The sequence below is a fragment of the Eupeodes corollae genome, chromosome 1 (genome assembly GCF_945859685.1).
Source record: "Eupeodes corollae chromosome 1, idEupCoro1.1, whole genome shotgun sequence".
NCBI lineage: Eukaryota > Metazoa > Arthropoda > Insecta > Diptera > Syrphidae > Eupeodes > Eupeodes corollae.
In genome coordinates, this window is record NC_079147.1 from 7,285,571 (window position 1) to 7,292,660 (window position 7,090).

At 32.0% G+C, this 7,090-nt stretch overlaps 1 long non-coding RNA gene across 1 annotated transcript; it reads right to left on the reverse strand.

Moving 5' to 3' along the window:
• Positions 1-4,212: 4,212 nt before the first annotated feature.
• On the reverse strand, positions 4,213-5,025 carry LOC129940620 (uncharacterized). Its single transcript, XR_008780726.1, has 2 exons — positions 4,564-5,025; positions 4,213-4,442 (listed from the first exon to the last, which is right to left on the reverse strand). It is a non-coding gene; the product is annotated as an uncharacterized LOC129940620 (long non-coding RNA).
• Between the last annotated feature and the right edge of the window lie 2,065 nt (positions 5,026-7,090).

A 7,090-nucleotide genomic window follows, 5' to 3' on the forward strand; every position in this document is an offset into this window, starting at 1 on the left:
GACAGATTTAAATACCGAATTATGCAGAATCCTTTTGGACTACAGAAAGATGGTTCATCCTGCGACAGGAAAATCGCCCTCTATGATGGTATTCGGACGCGAAATTAGATCCAGAATTGATTGCATGATACCATTTAGGTGTTTCAATTCAATCGAAGCTAAGAGGGGAAGATCACTTGACAATGACAGAGTTGCTGTGCGTGAATACCTCGACCGTGGAGTAATGTGGAGATTTGGACAAATCATAAGAAAGCTAGGACTTCTTCATTATTTAGTAAGACTGGATGATAATCGTATTTGGAAACGCCACATTGACCAGATTCGCCAAATAGGCATAGATGTAAAAAATCAACAAACCTATGACGTTTCCAGAGAAGAACATCCTCCTTCACTTAACATTCAGCAACATGACAATGGTGGAGATATGCTTACAGATACTGAAACATCCGATAATAACATTTCAATGAATAATGAAAAAAATCATCAAAACTGTACTGCTGGTGAAGGTATAAATGATGACTCAAATTGTAATCAAAATAAAAATGTAATTAAGATTTTACGAAGATCAAATCGTATTATTAAAGCACCAGATCGACTAGATATTTAAGTTCCTAACTTTACATTTTCAAGCAATTATTATAAAAAAAAGTACATATGTTTATTTAATTTAATTCTTAATTCTTCTCTTGTTGATTTAAATATACAATGAAAAAATGTATCTGTATGTTTGTAACAATAACAAAATTATATACTATTTTTATTTTTTTTAAGGGGCGAAGAACTGTTATAACCTTAAGTTTAAAATCAAGAAGTCTTTGAACGCGCCCATGTAACTACTAATGTGAATCTATTTTAATAAGAATAATAAAGTCAGTCGTGAAAAACATCCGTAGAGAACAGTTGTGTTTTTGTGTTAAATTGATGTATCGGCCACAACATATATCTTGTTAGAAAGTCCATCGTTGTCCACCAAATAATTCCCAAGATTGCGGAAAATCTAGTTCCAGAATCGATTTTTAAGTAATTTGAAAGCTTTGAAAATCCAGCTCCACTGTCCCGAAATAGGTGATTGCTCCCCATTTCATTTATTTTCATCGGAAAAGACGAAGACATGCCAAGCTCGATTCCATCTGATGTGATTTGTTGCAAAATTAAGACGTAGGCTCTGGTGTGCAGCATTCTCTGGTGGCTTTTTCTTAATTTTTTGGTGTCGTACTCTGTATCAACGCGCAACAGTCGATCTTCTATCATTTACACAAACTTCTGCCTTGAATTTACTAATGGAAAGCCTTGAATTTGTAGAAACTCTCACTATCGCTGGCTTTTTCTGAAATGATGTGGCTTTCTTGACTCTTCCTTTGTGGTTTTTTCATACCTCTCATGGTCCTTGAAGTAGTTGTATACAACATTATATATAAAACGTATGATCCCGGTAAACTCGAATTTGGCCTATAACCTCCTTGGTTAAACCCTTACCTCTACCCTTTACTTCTTGATGCTATCAAATTAATACTCGTTCTAAGCTCCCAAACAATCAAAGTATCCTTTTATCTAAATTTAAACATGCAAATAGGTATTTAGATCTTGTCCCTATCCATGTGACCAAAAAGACATGTACATTGTATGCCTTTCTTCGGAAAAACCACCGTATTTATCAACTTAATCAAACATATTTTTTGCAATAGAAACTTAATACATACCTCATTCATTTCATATTTGGGTTTTCCCAAAAAAAAAACTTAGGGGTTAAAAAATCTCGTCAAATAAGAAACTAAAAAGATTAACCCTATTCATGTGACACGATGTGTAATCTAGAGTTTACCAGCTTACTGTCTTAGTTATTCACATTGGGCAGGTTCAGGAAACATAAGGGACTTCATTTGCAGTCAACTTCATTCTTTGAACGAACATTTTGACCAAAGCAACTCGTTTGTTTTTCTTATGTCATTAATTTCAAATTCAGAACCTTACTTCGCAAATCTTTACTTCAAGTTTATAGTAGAAAAAGTAGCAACAAAATTATTGTCTACACAACACTCCTCAGGCAAGCTACAAGTCCATCACGAATTCACGATTTGTATTTTGTACTGTAAAGAAATATTCCTTATTTCATTTCCAAATTGTCAAGGAAACCTTTTACACAAAACATTAAATAAAGCTGTGGAGAAAATAAATAAATCATAGAGTAATAAAGTTCAGCTTACAGTTGAATGAAAAAACATGATCAACTGTTATTTTGTAGAAGTAGACTTGACTTAAAAGTTAGGCAGATTTTTCTTGAATAACTTTCCAGTGAACTTTCCATTAAAGTTGCCTTAATTGGAAGGTAATTTTTGGCAGCTGGGCAATCAGATACAAGAAAGTTGCCTAAATTTTAAGTCCCTTATATCGTCCCAACCTGCCTATTTTTAAGATTTGATGAAGCGAAAAAATTTGTGAGGGAAATTACACACGAACTTTTGCCTCTAGAATATTCTAACAAATTTTGTAAATTTAATTTCTTTGGTGAAACAGAAAGTTACAATTTAATTGTATTTTAAAAGGTTTGTTACAATTTAGTTGCTTTTTTGGTGAAACCGAAAAAATATATTTTCTTTTATATAACACAACCACAAAATAGCTATCAAAAACTTTTATTGAAACTTCATTTAACCTTCCGACCACAACACTTTTCAAATATACATACACCACAACAGGGGTGACATAACACCCCAGCCAAGAAAATATATATAAAAAAATACTTTAAAGTACAACATAAAATTTGTATTCAAACATTACAATTAATATACTTTGTTGAAAACATAAAAAACTTAATTCATAAAAAAAAGAGGCTGGGATGCGACCCACACTGATTTTTACCAAATTTGCGTACTATTTTTTGTAGATTTTATTTTTTATGAAAAAACGGACTGTTGGATTTTTATATAAAAATTACTGAATATCGAAAACAATATTTTCTGTGAAATAAAATAAGTTTGAAGCCAATATTTTTAATTATTGAAAAGCAATTTGAGCCGAAAGTCAATTTTTACCAAATTTTGTTAAATTTTTTTTAGGTTTTTAATTTTTTTGTAAAAAAAAGTGTCAATTCGATTTTTTTAAAAATCTTACCAAATGTTGAAAACAATATTTCTTATAAGATAAAATAAGCTTTAAGCCTAAATTTCAAGTTTTTGAAAAGATATTTGAATCGATATTCAATTTTTACCAACTTTGAGTAATGTTTTTTTTCGATTTTTATTTTCTATAAAAAAAAACTGTCAATTCGATTTTTCTCAAAATTTTATCAGATGTCAAACACATTATTCTTCGTTGCACAAAATTGTTTTAGAGATAAAATCATATTTCAGTCGTAAAATTTTGGAGGTGACAAATTTTTTTTTCAGTTTTATTGATTTATAAAAAAACCGTTATATTGATTTTTTCCAAAAAATATACCTGTTTGGTATCACGGTACAATATATTATATAAAATTTAATTCAAGTCTCTAGCGTTTTTGGTTCGTAAGATATTTAGGGATAACTAAAATGTTCACCTTTTTTTCAAACTGCTATGTTAAAAAAACCACCCACGCAATTTTCTTGAGAGCGTTTTCTGCATCTTTCTGCCTTATTATCTGTATAATAAAATTTATTTGAAGTTGATATCCCTTCTGGTTCTTGAGCTATGGAGGACAAAAAAACGGCGCGAACGTACGAACGAAAGTACACACCACGCACAGACATCTTTCTAAAAACCTTGGGACCTTGAAACGTCGAGAAATGTCAAAATTTTCAATTTGACAAATCGGACCATTACAATAACTTCATATGGAAAGTTAATAAATTGTGTTACGAAAAACGGTAGAAAAAAGAATGAAGCAAAATCAAAATCCAATACAAATAAAAATGCCTGGGGTGTTATAGCACCCCTGTTGTGGTCGGAAGGTTAAACGAAAAAATAAAATTTGTTAAAAAAAACTCTTATAGTCACAACTATATTAATTCATAAAATAAAATTCTTGTAACTACAATTTTTTGAAAAAGACCACAGGGAGCACAAGTATGTAAATATTCTTCCGATTATATGGCCGCCGGGATGATATCCAAATCATTAACAATATTTTCCAAATCCTATAACATCATGGCAGACTGAACATTAAAATGGTACATCAATCAATATTATACTTAACCTTAAAGATGCCCTTAAAAAGAAATACAAAACTCATTCCGATCAATATTTTTTTTCTTTATATTCAAAACAAATGCATGGAATAACAGCTCCAGAACTCATATGGTTCAATATTCAGCAACTTTTTATATAGGTATAAAAAAAACTTATTTATTTGGACTTTTCCTTGCAGCAAGGTTCCTTTTTTTCAGCACCGGCGCCGCTGCATCCACATTTGCCAGCATGGTCACACTTGCACCTTTCATCACACTTTTCGGCAGTGCACTTACAATCTGTGAAAACGAAAATTGTTTCTTAAATTCATGAAAAATCAATAGCGCATTAAATTTGTAATAAAATCCCACAATTCAAACATGAAGGAGCTTATTTTCTCCATATCTCAATCAATCTTACCAGAACCACATCCACCGCAAGGCATCTTGAGTATGATATAATTTGCAAAGATTGAAATAAATTGATTTTATAAAGAAGTATTAACTATATCAACTTGACCGGTCTCTAAAAATGCTCTAAATGCGAACTGCTATCTATTGAAGTATGTGATAAACTGAATGATATAGCAAACGTTAACGCATTCAATTTCTCGAAGTTTGCCGATTTAGAGATAGAAGAGATCTGCGCAAGACTTGACAAGAGTCGACATCGACACCATATAATGATGATGATGTTATTATTTGGAAAGAATGCAATATTCAATTCTTTAATGTTTTCGTAGAATTGAAGAAGGGTGTCGACGTGGAAAGAGGGACCATCTCAAGACCCTGTGATATGTTCACGATTTTAATTGACATTCCTTTGTGTTTGATTGCTGCTGTTGGTATTTAATAAGTTATTGATAAAGTTATTTATTTCCTTTCAATATGTTGAGTCTGCAACAACAAGAACTAACCTTTGGAATTTCTTATTCTTACAGAAAAAAATGTTCTGCCAAATTATTTATGATATGATAACAGAATTTTTAGGAAATGCCAAAACACGAATGCTAAGTTGTTTACCTTTGTTCTTAAAATTTTGGATCAGGGAGTATACGACGCTTTAAATATGGGATGATTTTTTTGTGAGCTTGATAACTTTATGTAACACCGGTCGATAGTATTTTTCTTTTTGAACAAATAGAACAATACTTTTTTAAAGGATTAAGATGTCCTTAAATCGAATCCAGCTTTGAGTTTTTCTATCATATATAAGGTTTGAAAATATGCCCCTTAAAAAATGCTAAAGGAAACCAAGGGCGGATACAGACTTTTAATCAGGGAGGGGTCACGCGCTTAAAATATAGACGATTTTTTACTCACATCTTAAAAATGTTCTTTAAAGGAGGTTAACAAAATTTAAATAACATAATGTGCATCTTAACCTTAAATGTACACATTTCAAGGGCTAAAGTGACAACTTTAGTTATTAAATTATTTCAGAACGCTATTGTGCAGCAAGATATACTCTAACTATTTAATTTATAAGACCTTCTTATTATGAAAGCATTCCAAGATTCTAACAGTTTTCTAAATATGCCATCTTTAAGAGCAAAACACATATTTTAGAGAGTTTTTATTGCTTTCATGGAGAAATGTACGAAATTGTTTTGAAGCTTTGCTTTCTTCCAAAAAGAATATATTCTTTTTTGTTGCCATTTAAATTAATGCGAAAAACGCTACAAAAATTCCAAAACCCAGAAAATGAGAAAGAATCTGATATCAAGAATTTTCTGTTTTTGTTTGACGTAGTTTTTTCGGTATTACTCTGCTTAAATTGGAGCTGATGCTGGAATATAGTTTGATCTTAAAGGAGTCAATAAAACTTTAAAACTGTAGAAAGAAAAATGTTTGGTTCTTGAATTTAAGGAAATAAGTGGATTTAAGTACATAATTTCTCTGAATATAAAATAAAAACAAACTAAGGTAAACAAATAAGCTGGAAAGAAACTTTTGTGTGGCAGTCACAAATTACACGTTTTAGAATCTCTTTTCGCTTCAGTTCTCAAGATATTCAAAGCTTTTATATTAATAGATACGAAACGCGCATTGTGTTTTTCAATTAGCCATTAGTTTTTTTTTTATAATAAACACACACTCAAGGGGATATTACTACCCTTATTATGCAGAGGCACAGTGAGAGCACTAGGAAGAGGAGAGAGGGTTTAAAAGGAAATGTCGGTGCACATTTATTTTGAATTCCTGAATATTGCAATGACTAGGAAAGACAGGGTGTGGTAAGGCATTCCACATTCACGTAGTACGGCTGAAGAACGAATCTCTGTATTTGACAGTACGACCAAAGTTGGGCTCGAGGGTATATTGATGAGCATTCCTAGAAGCGCGAGTATTGCGGTTGAACTGTTTACGGGTACCAAATGGTTTTTTAATCCCCATTGAACAATGCTGTTTATGTCGGAATTAAATGAGCTTATCATATTTTGTCGTTGCAGTTCCACATCTGAAGAAGAGAGATGTGAGTCTGAAAACGAATATGAAAAGCTAAGAGCACTGTCGTGAGCGAAACAATATATTGGATTAGATGCTGCAGACAGGAGATCATTAATAAAAATAAGAAAGAGTGTTGGAGAGAAAACAGAGCCCTGGGGCACACCAGCATTTATTTTATGGTTTTCAGACCTGAATCCATTCAATACTACTTGTATTGAACGATCCGAAAGCTAATTACTAATCCCATGAACCAGGGATTCGTGAAAACCGAATGCACCCATTTTCGATAAGAGAGCCTGATGCCAAACCCTATCAAATGCTTTTCAAATATGATGTGTAATAATCTTACTTTCTCTAAAACGATGAAAAGATTTGCTCCACTGTTCGGTAAGATGAACCAGTGGACCTATTGCTACGAAAGCCGTATTTCCGGCCATTAAGAAGCTTTCGATCTTCAAGATATTTCTTGAGCTGATAATTAATCAACGTTTCCATGA